Source organism: Entelurus aequoreus, linkage group LG20 (genome assembly GCF_033978785.1).
Source record: "Entelurus aequoreus isolate RoL-2023_Sb linkage group LG20, RoL_Eaeq_v1.1, whole genome shotgun sequence".
Taxonomy (NCBI): domain Eukaryota; kingdom Metazoa; phylum Chordata; class Actinopteri; order Syngnathiformes; family Syngnathidae; genus Entelurus; species Entelurus aequoreus.
This window is the reverse complement of record NC_084750.1, coordinates 35,623,757-35,644,462: the sequence shown is the minus strand read 5'-3', so window position 1 is coordinate 35,644,462 and position 20,706 is coordinate 35,623,757. Positions and strand designations below refer to the sequence as shown.

Genomic DNA, 20,706 nt, shown 5'->3' with positions numbered 1-20,706 from the left:
CAAAAAGGCATTGTTTTTTTGAAAAAAAAAATAATTAAAGTTGAAATTTTTTAAAATACCAGTTCTGGCAATTTTATTCTAAAATCAGGTCAAATGTATAGCAGTGTTTCTTTGTGTTGGCCCGCGATCGCCCCCTAGAGGGCCTGCCAAAAAATGTTTCTCAGCTGAGGTCTGTATGGGTCACAGCGGTACTTGGTTGTAATACACTTTCTCACCACTTGTGGCAGTGATGACAACATCACGCAAACAGAATAATGTTGTAGTTAAAGATATAGAGACGTTTAAGTGCAAAAAAATATGACTGAAGTGGAATATTTTCATTTTACTGACAATTTATTCATTATAAATATATTTGTTTAGCACAAGATAATTGTATGTAAACGTATTTTTTGTCAGTGACTTGAGTCCCTTCTCATGCAGTATATCTGGTTAGCACTTATTTTTCTATTAAGCCTGATCTAAACATAAACTTTATGTGTTAAATAAATAATAATCTTTGTGATTAACACATGCTTTTAAGATTTGAAGATTTTAGTCCTGACATTCCATGCATTGCATGGTGGGGCCCCTCAGAACATCACTGATTTGCTGTGCCCCTACTCCTCAGGGCGCAGACTCCGGTCTTCAGGCCAGGGTCTTCTAAAGATTTAAAAAAACTTGTTTTAAAACCCGTGGAGACCTGGCATTCCAGGCTATAGCTCCCAGACTCTGATCTTGACTGTGTTGAAACTTTTAAGAAACTTCTCTTTTTAGTAAAGCTTTTAGTTAATGCAACTTGTAAGCATCATTTTTAATCCACTTTGTATCCTCTCTATGATGTTGCCCCTGTTGTTTTAAATGAATTGTTGTTTTACTTTACCTATGTTTTGTACAGCGCTTTGTGATTTTATCCGTGAAAAGTGCTTTATAAATAAAATGTACTTACTGTATTTTTCGGATTATAAATCGCTCCAGAGTATAAATCGCACCGGCCAAAAATGCATAATAAAGAAGGAAAAAAACATATATAAATCACATTTTTTGGGGAAATTTATTTGATAAAATCCAACACCAAGAATAGACATTTGAAAGGCAATTTAAAATAAATAAAGAATAGTGATTGCCATTTTCTGCTGCATATTTCACTACTTCCAGCTTGTAACCTGCAGTATATGATTTTCTTTTTCGGTGCCATTTTTGTTCAGCCCTTCTCAGTTTTTATAAGTTACCGCCAATGTTGAAATTATCCATTTTCATAGGTACGGAAGTAGTAGCATGTAGCATCTTTTTTTTCACAATGCACTTCTGCCATGACCCGCCCCCGCCAAATTTGTATTGGTTGACATGTGTGTGTGTGTGTGTGTGTGTGTGTGTGTGTGTGTGTGTGTGTGTGTGTGTGTGTGTGTGTGTGTGTGTGTGTGTGTGTGTGTGTGTGTGACGATTGCTGATATACGCCTAGTCCAGTGGTTCTTAACCTGGGTTCGATCGAACCCTAGGGGTTCAGTGAGTCGGCCTCAGGGGTTCGGCAGAGCCTCCGCCACGGAGGTCAAGACACACCCGACTCATCGTGTAAATAAAAACTTCTCCCTGTCGGCGTATTATGGATACCCCCAAACAATGTTCCCTCTAATTTTCCATGTGTGAGCAAACGCAAAAACTCCTTGAGCATTTGGTGAAGCGCATGTGAGTGACGTCAGACCTGCAGCACACCTGTCCTAAACCTGGCTAAATAACAAGTTCAATTTTTATTGTTGTAATCAAATGACAGCAGTCATTTCCATGAGATTATTTCCTAATATAAGTGTTTTGGCCCACTTACAATGCCTATAGCATATTGTTTTTCATGAGCTGTGTACTAGTATTATATGTCTGGGTGGGGGTCCTGCTTTGGAAATAATGTGTACCCCTTTCAGATATCACATTTAGTCCCCACCAAAACATTCACATGTTGCACAATGAGATGTAAACACGGGATCATGTGTACATTCCTGTAACTTTCTGTTTGTAAAATATATCTTTATTAGTATTTCTTTAATATAATAACATCATTTTAGGATTACGGTTCGGGTTCGGTGAATGCGCATATGAAACTGGTGGGGTTCGGTACCTCCAACAAGGTTAAGAACCACTGGCCTAGTCTCTTACGTGAATGACATAAATAATATTATTTGATATTTTACGGTAATGTGTTAATAATTTCACACATAAATCGCTCCAGAGTATAAATCGCACCCCCGGCCAAACTATGAAAAAAAACTGCGATTTATAATCTGAAAAATACGGTACTTACTTTCATATCATTTGACAAGGTTGTAAACTGTAAGTATAATTATTGAATATGATTAAAATTCCTCTGCAATGGAAAAGTAGGTCCCCCGAGGTCAAAAAGATTAAGAACCCCTGATGCAAAGAATACCCATCCCTGGGTAACAATTGTTTTGTTGTACTGAGACGCTGAATGTTTTAACAATTTGACCTGAAAAGTTGTGCTTCTAGAGAGGACTATGTAGGTGAGCTCTGATACCAATTGTCATAATCTCAATTCGGCGTCTCATATCGAGTGAAATCCCTCAAATGTCCACTGTCCTATCAGAGGCCTTGGAGATGTAGCAGCAGATCACCACCAGGGTGCAGCATACCAACACAGATGCTATCTGCTGAGTGCTCTCAGCTGAACAGAACACCACACACACACACACACACACACACACACACACACACACCCACACACACACACACATCAGCTCCACAGCTGGATACAGATCAAGGACGTCTCTGCCAGGGAACTTCACAAGGCTTCACTATCAAACATAAGCCATCTGCTGGATGGATGCATAGATGCATGATCAGCAAAAGCCAGGTTGTGTACGACTGCGCTTCCTTCACAAGCTTGTGTGTGTGTGTGTGTGTGCGTGTGCGTGTGTGTAGTGGAGATAAACATGCTTTTTAAGGGTTCTTGGAGGCCCTGGGTGTTGAAAAGATGAGCTGATGGGAATTCCAGGCGGAGGGTTTCCTTTGACAAAAGTGTGAATTGAGTGGGGAGCGGCACAACCCAGGCTTGTTCAGGCTTGTTGGAGGATGTTCAAGACTTTGGAACGAGCCCCCATTTTCCATTTTATGGGCTGTTTTTGTAAATAAAATAAAAAAAATCTATGGATTTCCACGCAATTACTGCAAATGAACACCCAATTGGAACAAACCTGCCGTGCTGCAGACAAACAACAGATCTCGTGATGAAAGAATGCATGGGAAACACTATTCTAGAATATTTAAAGCTAGAGATGTCCCACTGGTGAGGGCGGTCGCATCTCTCTCCGCCTTCAAAAGCACCTGGGTCGGACTCTTGAACTCTTGAACTCTTGGGGCCGGCCTCGGCCCATAAAGACAATCCAACATCTCACCCAAGTTAATTGGGCATACATGCACGCATATACCCTTCCCCAATCAACGCCTTCACCACTGCTTTATTCCTCCGGGGTTGTGGGGGCTGAGCAGCGCTTAACAGCAGCTGCTGGCCTCCAAGGTCCTGTTGGATGACTTTGTTGCGAGTTTGTTGTGATTAAATGTACCTTGTTTATGTGTGCCATGCTATGTGAGGTTTTTTTTCCTCGGACTCAGTCTGGACCATTCTGAGGGTCCAGCCTCAGACTGATATTTTTTTTACTTCCACCCTCCCCCCAATGTCACCTTTTTTCCCACCTTTTTGAGGAGCGCCTAAGTGAGGCTGATCCGTTGGCGGTCCCGTCTTGTCTCCCTGTAACGTATGTCTGCTCTTAGCGGGATTGTGCCGAAAATGTAATTTCAGTTCTTATGTGTCTTGTACATGTAAGAATGGACAATAAAGCTGATTGATTGATTGATTGATAAGGGCTTTTTTGCCGATATCCGATATTCCGATATTGTCCAACTCTTAATTACCGATATCAACCGATACCGATATATACAGTCGTGGATAGGGATGTCCGATAATGGCTTTTTGCCGATATCCGATATTCCGATATTGTCCAACTCTTTAATTACCGATACCGATGCATACAGTTGTGTAATTAACACATTATTAAGCTTAATTTAGACAACAAGGTATGGTGAAGAGAAGGTCCTTTTTTTTTTTAATTAATAAAATAAAATAAGATAAATAAATTAAAAACATTTTCTTGAATAAAAAAGACAGTAAAACAATATAAAAACAGTTAAATAGAAATTAGTAATTAATGAAAATGAGTAAAATGAACTGTTAAAGGTTAGTACTATTAGTGGACCAGCAGCACGCACAATCATGTGTGCTTACGGACTGTATCCCTTGCAGACTGTATTGATATATATTGATATATAATGTAGGAACCAGAATATTAATAACAGAAAGAAACAACCCTTTTGTGTGAATGAGTGTAAATGGGGGGAGGGAGGTTTTTTGGGTTGGTGCACTAATTGTAAGTGTATCTTGTGTTTTTTATGTTGATTTAATTAAAAAAAACAAAAAAAAAACAATACTGTTAATAAAAAAAACGATACCGATAATTTCCGATAATACATTTTAAAGCATTTATCGGCCGATAATATCGGACATCTCTAGTCATGGAATTAACACATTATTATGCCTAATTTTGTTGTGATGCCCCGCTGGATGCATTAAACAATGTAACAAGGTTTTCCAAAATAAATCAACTCAAGTTATGGAAAAACAAAATGGCAACATGGCACTGCCATATTTATTATTGAAGTCACAAAGTGCATTATTTTTTTAAACATGCCTCAAAACAGCAGCTTGGATTTTGGGACATGCTCTCCCTGAGAGAGCATGAGGAGGTTGGGGGGGGGGGGCGAGGTAGCGGGGGGTGTATATTGTAGCGTCCCGGAAGAGTTAGTGCTGCAAGGGGTTCTGGGTATTTGTTCTGTTGTGTTTATGTTGTGTTACGGTGCAGATGTTCTCCCGAAATGTGTTTGTCATTCTAGTTTGGTGTGGGTTCACAGTGTGGCGCATATTTGTAACAGTGTTAAAGTTGTTTATACGGCCAACCCTCAGTGTGACCTGTATGGCTGTTGACCAAGTATGGCTTGCATTCACTTGTGTGTGTGAAAAGCCGTAGATATTATGTGACTGGGCCGGCACGCAAAGGCAGTGCCTTTAAGGTTTATTGGCACTCTGTACTTCTCCCTACGTCCGTGTACACAGCGGCGTTTTTAAAAGTCATACATTTTACTTTTTGAAACCGATACCGATCATTTTGAAACCGATAGTTTCCGATATTACATTGTAAAGCATTTATCTGCCGATAATATCTAATATCGGCACTCCGATATTATCGGACATCTCTATATGTACAGTATACTGTATATACAAAACCCAAAACCAGTGAAGTTGGCACGTTGTGTAAATCGTAACTAAAAACAGAATACAATGAGTTGCTAATCCTTTTCAACTTATATTCAATTGAATAGACTGCAAAGACAAGATATTTAATGTTTGAACTGACAAACTTCTTTTTTTTTGTGGCAAATAATCACTAACTTAAATTTAGTAGTAGCAACACATTGCAAAAAAGTTGGCACAGGGACATGTTTACCACTGTGTTACATGGCCTTTCCTTTTAACAACACTCAGTGAACGTTTGGGAACTGAGGAGACACATTTTTGAAGCTTTTCAGGTGGAATTATTTCCCATTCTTGCTTGATGTACAGCTTAAGTTGTTCAACAGTCCGGGGGTCTCCGTTGTGGTATTTTAGGCTTCATAATGCGCCACACATTTTCAATGGGAGACAGGTCTGGACTACAGGCAGGCCAGTCTAGTACCCGCACTCTTTTACTATGAAGCCACGCTGCTGTAACACGTTGCTTGGATGGCAACATATGTTGCTCCAAAACCTGTATGTATCATCATTAACGGTGCCTTCACAGATGTGTACGTTACCCATGTCTTGGCACTAATACACCCCCATACCGTCACAGATGCTGGCTTTTCAACTTTGCGCCTAGAACAATCCGGATGGTTCTTTTCCTCTTTTCCACAGTTTCCAAAAACAATTTGAAATATGGACTCATCAGACCCCAGAACAATTTTCCACTTTGCATCAGTCCATCTTAGATGAGCTCGGGCCCAGTAAAGCCAGCAGCGTTTCTGGGTGTTGTTGATAAATGGCTTTGGCTATGCATAGTAGAGTTTTAAGTTTCACTTACAGATGTAGCGACCAACTGTAGTTACTGACAGTGGTTTTCTGAAGTGTTCCTGAGCCCATGTGGTGATATCCTTTACACACCGATGTCGCTTTTTGATGCAGTACCGCCTGAGGGATCAAGGGTCCGTAATATCATCGTTTACGTGCAGTGATTTCTCCAGATTCTCTGAACCTTTTGATGATATTACGGACCGTAGACGGTGAAATCCCTTAATTCCCTGCAATAGATCGTTGAGATATGTTTTTCTGAAACTGTTCGACAATTTTCTCACGCATTTGTTCACAAAGTGGTGACCCTCGCCCCATCCTTGTTTGTGAATGACTGAGTATTTCATGGAAGCTGCTTTTATACCCAATCATGGCACCCACCTGTTCCCAAATTTAGCCTGTTCACCTGTGGGATGTTCCAAATAAGTGTTTGATAAGCATTCCTCAACTTCCTCAGTCTTTTTTGCCACTTGTGCCAGCTTTTTTGAAACACGTTGCAGGCATCAATTTCCAAATGAGCTAAAATTTGTAAAAAATAACAAAGTTTTCCAGTTCCAACATTAAATATCTTGTCTTTGCAGTCTATTTAATTGAATATAGGTTGACAAAGATTTGCAAATAATTTTTGCAAATCATGGTCATCATTTCCACTAAAGAAAAACATAAAACAGCAGTTGCACACTCGAGAAGCTGAACTGAACACACGGGTTTACCATCTCTCTTGCTTGCATTCAGTGCGCATTCACGGCCTCACAGACACATTTTATTAGTCGGATATTACAGAACTCTTTTGAAAAAATGCTAACTTTTCTCACTCCAGGGTTGAAAAAATAAAATCTGAGGGCGCCACAATGAGGAGGCAGAAGAACCACATGTGGCTCCAGAGGGTTGCAGATTGCTTCAACAACCCCCGAAATGGATACAGCGAGTGTCAGTTTCTGGGGTTGTTGAAGGAATATCTAAAAGTTACAGTAGTACCTCAAAGTACCAGTTTAATTATGTCAGAGACACAGCTTGTACGAAACCCAAAACCAGTGAAGTTGGCACGTTGTGTAAATCGTAAATAAAAACAAAATACAATGATTAGCAAATCCTTTTCAACCTATATTCAATTGAATAGACTGCAAAGACAAGATACTTTAACGTTCGAACTGGAAAACATTATTTTTTGCAAATATAACCTCATTTGGAATTTGATGCCTGCAACATGTTTCAAAAAAAGATGGCACAAAAAAGACTGAGAAAGTTGAGTAATACTCATCGAACACTTATTTGGAACATCCCACAGGTAAACAGGCTAATTGGGAACAGGTGGGTTCCATGATTGGGTATAAAAGCAGCTTCCATGATATTTTCAGTCATTCACAAACAAGAATGGGGCGAGGGTCACCACTTCACCATCTACAGTCCGTAATATCATCAAAAGGTTCAAAGAATCTGGAGAGATCACTGCACGTAAGCGGCAATGCCGTGACCTTCGATCCCTCAGGCGGTACTACATCAAAAACCGACATCAGTGTGTAAAGGATATCACCACATGGGCTCAGGAGCACTTTAAAAAACCACTGTCAGTAACTGCAGTCCGTCGCTACATCTGTTAGTGCCAGTTAAAACTCTACTATGAAAAGCGAAAGCCATTTATCAACAACACCCAGAAACGCCGCCGGCATAACCGTGACACAAACTGTACTTACAGTGCCTTGAAGTCTTGGTGGAACACACAAAGTGAAACCAAATTCAGGCTGCAGCTATCAATTAATTTAGTAATTGATTGATTAAATAATCCGTTAGTTTGTTCGATTGATCAAGTAATCGGATAAAACACATTTTATAGCAAATCTGTTCAACTGGCGTCCCCCAAGCTTTTCATTTGGCCCACCGAACATCACCCAAATAGCCCTGAAGAAACCATTCAAACTGGGGTTGATTATGTATGCAGTACTTCTGCCATCCCGTAGGGGGCTACAGCGAAGCTCATGTGTCACAATGAAGCAGCATTGGGGTCACAGGAAGAAGACTACTCATCCAAAACCAAAAATGGCACTATCGACCCTGAAAGAAATCTCAATAAATTCTCAATAACTTTTGTTCTGCCCCGAGCAATTGCTCAAGTCATTGTTTCCTATCGGACGTTTTAAGCGACGGACACATTATTCTGGACAAGCGGAAACAACAGTAAAAATCCACACGAAAGGTTCATTACAACTTGGTCAGATCTTTGTAAGTAGATGTTGTACATAAAATTGAAATTGCTGACTTTGTGATGTCTTTTGTATTTGTGGTTGTGTTGGTGTTTGTCTCAGAGTAACCCTGGCAATCAAAGTTTAATATACGTAGTGCTAAATTAGACCAGTAGAGGGAAATAACGCTGCATCTTTTGTAAATACACAATGGCTGTTACACTTTTGAAATGTTGATTTTACGTTAATAGAAAATAATTTAAAAGAAAGAACATTATGTCTCAACAAAACTTCTGGGGCTTCTGTTTCTTCATGCTGTTAACTATCTGTTGCACACGCTGGAAACGAGTGGTGAGGGCAGAATAATCCATTTAGTGACAGTGCAGTGTGAAGTTTACTTTGCATTTAAGTAAACGCAGTCTTAAAGAAAAATAAACTCCGGAGGCACTTTCTGACGAAACATGCAAGTTTCGAATTCTGGCCCTTGAGCCCTTGGGCTCTTGAAACTGCGGCCCTGTTATGGACAGTAGTTGAATTGTCCTGCTTTATAGCCTCAACGTGTATTTAAAGACAAATAGTTGAAATAATCAAAATGTTTTCTCTTAATGCGGTCCGGATTTTATAAATTTTCATTAGTTACTCTCACTGACTGATGAATCAAAGCAATATAGCATAAATTAAAGTTTTTTTCCAATCAAAATAATCATTGCAGCCTTAAACTTATTTAGTATTTTTGCTCCTTCGGCCTGACTTTTTTTTTAAATTACATTCCTTTTGACTCCATTTCTGCATTAAAATCAAGCTTGGCATTGCAGAAAGAAATCATCATAAATGCAAGTGGGAGTGTAGCCGACTTGGCAAAACAGAGTGTAGCCGACTGAAGCAAAAGGAGTAAAAAACGCCAGCCAAGGACGTCAAAATAATAAATGTCCGACATTTATCCATGAAAATATGGAGAAGCCGCTGGAAGGATATACTTTAGAAGCCCAATCACTGAAGTAATTTCTGTACCTTATTACCACAGTACTTCATAAAACTACTGTAGTTGTTTGTTGTACATTCTATCGTATTTTTTCAATATAATATGTCATACCTAAAAGTTTGTTTTAACTTGTTAATAGTGTGGTGTTTTGGGGGGGGCAAGCACCGATTAAATACATTTCACTTTATGCGAATGTTTTGCGTTACTAGTTCTGTCACACAACCAATTAAGCTTATAAGTGGAAGTTCTACTGTAACTTCATTGTTGTATTGTTTGATTCTGCAAAAAGACCCAATGGAAATGCTTTGACAAATAATTAATAATTAAACACATTTACGGTAGATTACAATTACAAATTAAGCATTTCTGGGGTTTGTTATTCACAGTGGCAAACGTGCAGCAACGTCCAAAAAGCCAGCACGGTGGTACAGGGGTTAGTGCATTTGCCTCACAATACGATGGTCCTGGGTTCGATCCCCGGGCTCGGGGTCTTTCTGTGTGGAGTTTGCATGTTCTCCCCGTGATTGCATGGGTTCCCTCCGGGTACTCCGGCTTCCTCCCACCTCCAAAGACATGCACCTGGGGATAGGTTGATTTGCAACACTAAATTGGCCCTAGTGTGTGAATGTGAGTGTGAATGTTGTCTGTCTATCTGTGATGAGCTGGTGACTTGTCCAGGCTGCAGCTCCAGCATCCCACGCTACCCGAAAGGGATAAGCGGTAGAAAATAGATGGATGGATTGTTGAAAAACCAAAAAAAAGTAGCAGCTTATCTTCCGTAAACTACGGTATATGAATGTTTAAGATGGACACTTTTCGAGCGTAAAACATACACAGAGAATGTCTGCAACTTGTGGACAACAGAGCAGACATCAGAAAATAACAAAGACTTTGGTGGCGTTATTTCTGTAATTATGATTATTTATTATCATTTTCAGTTATAATGAATTAAAACAGTGACAATGAGCTCTAAATGTGTTTTACTGCCATCTCGTGTCTGTGACATAGAATGAGGAACAATATTTGTTTTCCAATTTATGTTGCAATTTTGTGCTTTTTGAGGTTGAGTTTGCGAGGAACACTTAAAACATTGATAGCAAATTCTTAAAATTGCAAGTTGATTAAATGTTACTGAAAAAAATGACACATTCAATCTAAAGTTTTCTGAGAAAGTGGATAAAGCTGCATGATGATATGCTCTAGTTTGAGTCACCGTGGCACAAATGGAACTGCCTACCATCCAGAATCCTAATGGTACCGCTAGGCTGCTTTCTTAATCCATCCTGTCATACAAAGTGCAAATAATTCAAAATAAAGTCTTCTGTGATTTTGTTTTGATTGGACGTGGCACCTTAATGATTCCGGGCTTCCGGATGCCGCCCAAGCACTTTTTGGATTCAATCAAGAATCTGTGATAGTCAGCAAGCAAGCAGACACCTGCTGCTCACTTATTAGCTTATGCAGCACAAAAAGACACGTAATTAACCAAAGTGGGACTCTGCATTGCTGAGCTCCAAACTAAACGATGCCCAGGAGCTGATTGGTGTGTTTCCAGGCGTGCTTTATGATTCACTTCACCTGGGAATATGTGAACAAATTACATAAACAAACTTCATTACAGGGGAATAAATGGGGACTTTGATTAGTAGAGATGGCGATGCTTTTTTACATCATGGACTTCTACATTTTTATGGATGAGCAATTTTTCTTATTGCGTTAGGGATCTAGTTTCCCCACTAATTCAAAATCACCATGACATGACGAGAAATCGCAGTTGTTCAATAAAATAAGTATCAATCTATCCAGCTAGAAACAAAGTGCCGGTCTATTTTGTTATGGTTGGCACGGAAACGAAGACAACAAGAATGCTGGAATATTGTGGATATAATGTCTTCAACACTTGGGCTGTGAATCTTTGGGCACCACACAATACGATTCAATTTAATTCTTGGGGGTAAAGATTAAATTAAGAATCTAATCTCGATTCAAAATCTATACTTTTCTTAGTAACATTGGATGCCAGTTCTGATTAACTACATTTCTCCATATAATAGATAAACAGCTCTGATACATTTTTATATTACTTAAAAGAAAACTGGTTTCCTAAAACATGTATAAAGTCAAATACAAATAATGCAACTGTTACCTTATTTTTCAGACTATAAGGCACACTTAAAAGCCTTTCATTATCTCAAAAATTGACAGTGCGCCTTATAACCCGGTGCGCCTAATGTACGGAATAATTCTGGTTGTGGATACCGACCTCGAAGCTATTTTATTTGGTACATGGTGTAATGATAAGTGTGACCAGTAGATGGCAGTCACACATGAGAGATACGGGTAGACTGCCGGATGACGCTTATGTTTTGTTTGTTTAAGAAGACGTTTCACCTCTCATCCAAGTAGGCTTCTTCAGTTAATGCTCTTGGCCTTAGATTGGTCAGATCTAGTCTAGCGGCTGGTGCCAAAACCCCATTTATTTATACTCTAATACCAGGAGGGTGTGACTGAGCAAGGATGGTTTCGCCCTATCGTAGTGAGAAAAACGACTGCTGAGATGCAAACAAGCAATCCTAATGTCGATGCCATTGACAGTCGTTGAAGTGTAATTTCCCCTAGTTAGCATTGAGATATTGTTTGTGTTCTGGGCATGACGTTAAAGTGCATCCGGCAGTGGAGGCTCCTCTATGGGGTCTTGGGGCACTAGGAGGTTAACCCCTTTACTACTGTTACCCCAGGTGGCCCTTGGCAAAGGCCTAGTACCTGACTGCCCCCTAGCCAGGGATACGGTGAAGACCTCAACGGCGGAGCAGGTGGAAGACGGTAGATTTAAGAACTACCACAACGGCCACGATGGCGGAAGAAGGCTGCAGCAGGAAAGGGTCTCCAGTCGTCTTGGACTCCATGCCACTGGACCCTGACCCGATTCTGTCAAGGATTGTGTGGTGACTGTCTGTGCACCAGTCTCCCCACAAAGTCACACACAGGCATCCTCCATAAAGGGATACACCCCTACCAGGAGGATCGTCATACTCGTTCGAGTGACCGCCGATGATGATGATGATGATGATAAACAACACCACAACTTTAAATGTTCCATTGAGAATATAGAACATTACACACGGCGCTCAAAAATCTGTCAAAATGTTTTAGTACGACTTTTGGTCAGCTATGAAGCCACACCGCTTGATGGATTGTCAACATACGAGTATTATTATGGTATGTGTATAAGGACCGCAAAATGGCACCGATTAGCAGACATATTATCTGGCGTTTTGTTTCACAATATTATGCAAAACCAACTTTTCTTACCTTCGGGTACCTGCTGATCTGTATTTGGGATCTGCATAAGTCCTGAAAATGTGCACTCGTTCGCCATTGTAGTCCGTGAAGACACTGTAGTCAACAAGCGTCTTCTTTTTCTCTATCTTCTTGTTATGGGACATTCATCCTCTGCTGTTGCCATTTCTAATATAAAGTAGCGTAAAGTTTTAACTTGTGTCTCGCTATGGACGCACTAAAAGATAGATAATTAGATAATTCACCCACGGAACTTTAGAAATTAGAGAGTTCCGGTCGGCCGTTTTTTCACAGGACACATTTCCGGCGTTGTTGAGCCACGGATGAGGAGATGCTGCTCCATTATTGTGTAGTAGAATTTCTGACCTTTTGACCTATATTTCTTGTCTTTTAAGAATGTCCGCTCATTTTCAATACTCTTGTATTTTTGTGCCATTGAATGGACCAGTTGTGGGACAAAAGTGAATATTAAGTCGTGCCAACCTGTCTATAGAATGTGTTGACCGTCTAAAGGATTCGAGTTGTTATGGAACAGATAGGAAAAGCAAAACAAGACATTGACGCACTCGATAAGGAACGATGACGCACAACAGACATATAAAAAATGGCAGAAGACCGGAACTCGGGAGTGATTTTGGCTTGTGTGTGTCTTGTTTGCTCCGGAGTAACTTGTGGTTTGTCTGCACGACCAACTCAATTCCACCTGCACTTCTGATAATGGGTAAATAAATGTGTTGTACTAAACTACTTTTGCTGCCTGCTTAAGCTTCGGACAATCCACTACACAAATGATTGAAGTAAAGTCTGAATGTCATTAAACAGTTAGCTCCATCTTTTGACACTTCTTCCACTCCCGTCCTTGCACGCTACACCGCTACAACAAAGATGACGGGGAGAAGACGCTGCCGAAGGTGAGCCACGTAAATAAGACCGCCCACAAAACGGCGCATCCTGAAGCGATTGTCAGAAAGCGGCTTGAAGATGATCTGTAAAACATAATCCATGCAACATTTTGACCAAAGAACCACCATTATGTGTTATGTAGACCAGTGGTTCTCAAATGGGGGTACGCGAACCCCTGGGGGTACTTGAAGGTATGCCAAGGGGTACGTGAGATTTTTTAAAAATATTCTAAAAATAGCAACAATTCAAAAATCCCTTATAAATATATTTATTGAATAATACTTCAACAAAATATGAATGTAAGTTCATAAACTGAACATCAAATCAAGTAGGCTATTCCATTCATTACCATAAACCCAGAGTTTCCCCCGTGCCATGATGGTTTGACCCTACCTGGCGGTGCCACACGGCACCAACTGTCGATCAACTATCCATGTAGAAAACAATGGAGGCTTGGTCAAAGTGTAGCAGTAATGCAGCTGAGACATGTGGACATGTTCCATAAATATTGATGTTAAAGATTTCTTTTTTTGTGAAGAAATGTTTAGAATTAAGTTCATGAATCCAGATGGATCTCTATTACAATCCCCAAAGAGGGCACTTTAAGTTGATGATTACTTCTATGTGTAGAAATCTTTATTTATAATTGAATCACTTGTTTATTTTTCAACAAGTTTTTAGTTATTTGTATATCTTTTTTTCCAAATAGTTCAAGAAAGACCACTACAAATGAGCAATATTTTGTACTGTTATACAATTGAATAAATCAGAAACTGATGACCTAGTGCTGTATTTTACTTCTTTATCTCTTTTTTTCAAACAAAAATGCCTTGCTCTGTTTAGGGGGTACTTGCATTTAAAAAATGTTCACAGGGGGTACATCACTGAAAAAAGGTTGAGAACCACTGATGTAGACCACAAGGAAGTGTTTTCCATTTTTAAAAAAAGTCATAATATGACCCCTTTAATGCGCCTTCTTTTGTATGAAAATAGACCCGCTCGTCGGCAGTGCGCCTTATAATCCGGTGAGCCCTATGGTCCGGGAAATACGGTACATTCCTGTACTCTGTCTTCTTTTCCTGGCTCTGCTCTCTATCTCTCTCTCCACTGTCTGCATGCGGAAGGAAGGTTGGAGCTCGGGGCACACCTGTGGGCAATCACTAGCTCATTATGTAAGCTGATTGCACTCACCGGTTGTTGTTGTTGGTTCTTTCCCTGACGTCTTCCATTCACATCAGACCACGCCAATTATCTCCTCACTACTTTTCCCTGCCTGGACTTGATAAGTGCCGTGTTTTTCGGACCATAGGGCACACCGGAATATAAGGCGCACTGCTGATGAGCGAGTCTATTCAGGTCTTTTTTCATACAAAAGGCGCGTTAAAGGGGTCATATTATGATTCTTTTCTAAATGTAAAACACTTCCTTGTGGTCTACATAACATGTAATGGTGGTTCTTTGGTCAAAATGTTGCATGGATTATGTTTTACAGATCATCTTCAAGCCGCTTTCTGACAGTCGCTTCAGGATGCGCCGTTTTGTGGGCGGTCTTATTTACGTGGCTCACCTTCGGCAGCGTCTTCTCCCCGCCATCTTTGTTGTAGCGGTGTAGCGTGCAAGGACGGGAGTGGAAGAAGTGTCAAAAGATGGAACTAACTGTTTTAATGACATTCAGACTTTACTTCAATCAATAACGGAGCAGCATCTCCTCATCCGTGGCTCACTAGTGCAACAACGCCGGAAATGTGTCCCGTCAAAAACTGTCCGACCGGAACTCTCCAATAACTAAAGTTCCGTGGGTGAATTATGTAAACCCACTACACTGGTAGTTTTTAGCGCTTCCATAGCGAGATATAAGTAAGAACTTTACGCTACTTTATATTAGAAATGGCAACAGCAGAGGATGAATGTCTCATAACAAGAAGATAATGAAAAAGAAGAAGCTTATTGACTACGGTGGCGGACGTGCGCATATTTTCAGGACTTATGCAGAACCCAAATACACATCAGCAGGTACCCGAAGGTAAGGAAAGTTGTTTTTTTATAATATTGCGAAACAAAACGCCAGATAATGTCTTCTAATGGGTGCCATTTTGCGGTCCTTATACACATACCATAATAATACTTGTATCTCCGACTACAGTAGCCGTAATGGGCCGACAATCCATCAAGCGGTGCGGCTTCAAAGTCGTACTAAAACATTTTGACAGATTTCTGAGTGCCGTGTGTAATGTTCTTTATTTTCAATGGAACATTTAAAGTTTTGTTGTTGTTTACTGGCGTCATATTGCAGTCCACACATATCTCTTATGTGTGACTACCATCTACTGGTCACACTTATCATTACATTATGTACAAAATAAAATTGCTTCGAGGTCGGTAAGCAGAACCAGAATTCGGCGCACCGGGTTATAAGGCGTACTGTCAATTTTTGAGATACTGAAAGGATTTTAAGTGCGCCTTATGGTCCGAAAAATACGGTATTTATTTTGTTACTTTGTATTTTTTGTTGTGCCCCGATTCTGTCCACCTTTCTCTTCACTAGTATTTTTGTTTGCTACTTTGTCTACCTGTTTTGTTGTTTTACCTTTTATTGTGCTTATATTAAAGACTTTGTAGGCACAACTCTGCCTCTTATGCTTTCACTTAAATCCCGTACGAGGGAACCCTTACCCAACAAATTAAAAAAATATGTTTTTCTGTAACTGCACAATACTGAACCTGGAGTTGGGGGAGATGTTCCAAAAATTGCAGAAAATGTATATTTTCCCTTTTTTTGCCTAAATGTCATAAGGGGGGCCCTTTACCCCAAAAATGTTAAAATTGTCTTTCTTCAACGGCACATTACTGGTCCTGTAGTTGAGGGTGATGTCCCAAATTCCTTAAGAGTGCCTAAAAGACCCAAAAATGGCAGAACATTTATATATTTCCCACATTTTTTTCCTTTAAAATGTTGTACGAGGTGGCCCTTACCCAAAAAATGAAAAAATGGTCTTGCTTCAACCGCACATTACTGGTCCTGGAGTTGAGGGAGAAGTCCCAAAACCTCATAGAGCGCCGACCAGACCCAAAAATGGCAGAAAATTTATGTTTTCCGTCCCCCTTTTTTTAGTTCAAATGTCGTAAGGGGGGACCCTTACCCAAACAATTTGGGTAAGGGTTGTCTTGCTTCAACAGTACATTACTGCCGGACTCCTGGTGAGGATTTGGGACATCTCCCTCAACTTCAGGACCACTAATGTGTGCATTTATAACTTTTTTTTCCCACCAGTGCCATCGTTTTATGTCTTACCTTATTGTGCTTATATTTAAGACTTTGTATGCACAACTCCGCCTCTTCTGTTTCTGGGGTCTATTCTGCTACAAGAGCGTAACAGAAAGAACCAGCCACACAGATTGACCCATCTGAAGCGGACTCTCTCAAAGGGGCCCTGCGTAACCTAGCGCTACACCTACACCAACAGGAGGAGAAGTTTGCTGAGTTTGGCAACAGTCTTCCTAGCCTGTGCTCCCACCAAGATGCTAGAATGCCGGCTCCAGAAGCTCGGTTTTCTGCGGTGCTCCAGCCCGGCTGACCCCCAGCGCACCCCCCAACTCGCTGATTCCTGCCCTTTCCTGTCTCGCCCTGAACACTTTTTCTGGAGACTCTCGCGATATCCGCCCATTTCCTATCCAGTGCCAGCTTCACTTCGGACTTCAGCCAGTGGTGTTCCAGTCTGAGCGTACTCGCGTGGCTTTTGCTACCTTCCACTTGTCTGGGAGAGCAGCAGCATGGGCCACGGCAGAATGGAGTCGTCAGTCAACGCTCCGCCGCTCATTTTCTGCGTTCTCAAAGGCAATGGAAAACATCTTTCAGTGGACTCTACCAGGAAGGGGGGCTTCTCAAGCTCTCCTACGGCTGCATCAGGGGGCACTGAGGTGTCTCTGACTACACCATTGAATTCCGGATACTGGTAGCCTAGAGCGACTGGAACTCTGCTGCCCTCTTGGACGGTTTCTGCTTGGGTCTCGACAATCGCACCAAAGACCATCTTGTACTGCTCCAGCTTCCCTCGGATCTTGACAACCTCATCTCGTTGGCTGTTTTAATAGACAAGAGGCTCGACGAGCTGAAGGAGGATCGCGACAAGCAGCTGGGACATGCTGGGCTCAACGTGGGATTTCAGACTATGTCCGGCTACACTTCACACTAACCATCGCCGGCTTTGGCCTGCCTACATTCCAATCAACTGGGGGGCAGTCGTCTCACGTCAGCTGAGAGGCTTTGTCGCAAGTGCCAGCGCCTGTGCTTATACTGTGGGCAGGATCCCAATTCTTTCAGGGGGTGTACCATTCGTACGGTCCACCGACACTCTGAAACACGGGGTTCCAACACTTTGATGGCTCTTCCTTCGCCACCCTCCTTAACAGCACTGGCATCAAAGGGAGTCGAGCTGCCAGCTACTCTTTTTTGGAAATCTAAAGAACTTAAAATAACAGTATTTATCGACTCAGGTACTGATGACTGTTTTCTTGATGAAGATTTTGTCAAGATTCAGAACATACCTTTTTTTTTAGATTTTCCCAAAGTCGTACTTTCTTGACGTACGCCTTTTAGCCGAAGTGCTGTTTCAGACCCGAACCACTCCTGCTACGCTTGTCGGGTAATCATGTCAAAGAGCGTAAATCTTTCAGCATTCCCTCTCGTTCCGCTCCTGTTGTCCTCAGGCTTACCTGGTTTACCACGCACAACCCCCTTATGGTTTGGAATAAAGTCACAATAACGAATTGGAGTATTTGTTGCCGTTGCCTCAAGTCCGCGAACCCACGTTCGGTTGTCACTAATGCCACCATGTCTGAGGAAATCGACCTCACCCATGTTGCGCCCGCCTACCATGATCTCGGCAAAGTGTTCAGTAAGGCCCGTGGACTATCGCTTCCACCTCATCGACCATAGAATTGTGGTACGACCTTCTTCCAGAGACTCCGTTACCCACCCGCTTATGTAATATTTCACGGCCTGAGCGCGAGAACAATATATCACATTGTCCCTAGCTTCTGGTATCATCTAACCTTCCTCTTCTCCACTTGCTGATGGATTTTTTTTTTTGTCGAGAAGGACAAGTCTCTCCGACCACGTATTGATTATCAGGCGCTAAATGGTATCACCATAAAAAACAAGTATCCTCTTCCACTACTTGACTGAGCCTTCAGCTCCATTAATCACACAACATTTTTCACTAGAATTGATCTCAAACGTTTACCGTCGCAGTCGCATCTGGAAGGGCGACAAGTGGCATTTAATACCCCAATGGAGCATTTTGAGTATTTAGTTATAGGCCTACTGAAATGAAATGTTCTTATTTAAACGGGGATAGCAGGTCCATTCTATGTGTCATACTTGATCATTTCGCGATATTGCCATATTTTTGCTGAAAGGATTTAGTAGAGAACATCGACGATAAAGTTTGCAACTTTTGGTCGCTGATAAAAAAAGCCTTGCCTGTACCGGAAGTAGCGTGACGTCACAGGTTGTGGAGCGCCTCACATCTGCACATTGTTTACAATCATGGCCACCAGCAGCGAGAGCGATTCGGACCGAGAAAGCGACGATTACCCCATTCATTTGAGCGAGGATGAAAGATTTGTGGATGAGGAAAGTGAGAGTGAAGGACTAGAGGGCAGTGGAAGCGATTCAGATAGGGAAGATGCTGTGAGAGGCGGGTGGGACCTGATATTCAGCTGGGAATGACTAAAACAGTAAATAAACACAAGACATATATATACTCTATTAGCCACAACACAACCAGGCTTATATTTAATATACCACAAATTAATCCGCATAACAAACACCTCCCCCCTCCCGCCCATATAACCCACCAATACAACTCAAACACCCGCACAACACATTCAATCCCACAGCCAAAAGTACCGTTCACCTCCGTAAAGTTCATACAGCACATATATTTCCCCAAAGTTACGTACGTGACATGCACATAGCGGCACGCATGTACGGGCAAGAGAGCAAATGTTTGGAAGCCAAAGCTGCGTACTCACGGTAGCGCGTCTGATATCCAACTCAAAGTCCCCCTGGTTGTGTTGCTGCAGCCGGCCGCTAATACACCGCTTCCCACCTACAGCTTTCTTCTTTGCTGTATTCATTGTTCATTAAACAAATTGCAAAAGATTCACCAACACAGATGTCCAGAATACTGTGGAATTTTGCGATGAAAACAGACGACTTAATAGCTGGCCACAATGGTGTCCCAATATGTCCTCTACAATCCTTGACGTCACGCACAGACGTCATCATACCGAGACGTTTTCAGCAGAATATTTCGCGGGAAATTTAAAATTGCACTTTACTAATCTAACCCGGCCGTATTGGCATGTGTTGCAATGTTAAGATTTCATCATTGATATATAAACTATCAAACTGCGTGGTCGGTAGTAGTGGGTTTCAGTGGGCCTTTAAGATCCCCACTGTTTTGAAAGCCTCCTAAACGACGTCTTCCGTGACATTGTCGTCCGTTTTGTTTTTGTATACCTTGATGACATTCTGATTTCTTTCAAGCATGCTAGAGGAACACATTCAACAAGTCCGCTTAGTTCTTTAGAGACTACACCACTAACGTTTTTATTTGCGGTCTATTATGTGCTACTGAATCATCCGCATGGTAAAACTTCGTAATGTTTCATACTATATTCAGAAATGTTTTTTAAAGTTATTTTACACTTCATACATTGTCCCAAACAAATGAAGAATTTGTCCCACATCTGGGGTATTTGAGATCTGGTCCTGCATGTCCAATATTCCTGTGATGAATTACAGTTTGCTGTGCTGCAGGAATTAGGAGCAGAGCCAAAACGTATTGAATGTTCTAACGACGTTGGAACAATCATTTCCCAAGAGATGCAGGGTTCTGCACAGGAGGTTTTGTTCTTCTCCAGGTGGGAGAGCTGTGGGGCTCTGTTCCAAATAGGTGTCAACAGAGAATGTGAGGAAAAGCTGGACCTCATGACTTTAATTTTAATACTTCCTCTCATTGACCACCATGAAACCAATCAGCGACTATTGTTTGTCATCACGTAGTGTGTATGACGTATAAACACTTGTTATATGTACAGTATACTGTATATTAAAAACCCAAAACCAGTGAAGTTGGCACGTTGTGTAAATCGTAACTAAAAACAGAATACAATGATTTGCAAATCCTGTT

At 41.3% G+C, this 20,706-nt stretch overlaps 1 protein-coding gene across 2 annotated transcripts in view; it reads left to right on the top strand.

Annotated features, from left to right (window-relative positions):
* tgfbr2b (transforming growth factor beta receptor 2b) overlaps positions 1-20,706 on the top strand; it is a 306,567-nt gene that overhangs the window by 149,147 nt on the left and 136,714 nt on the right. The gene's annotated exons all lie outside the window — the stretch shown is intronic.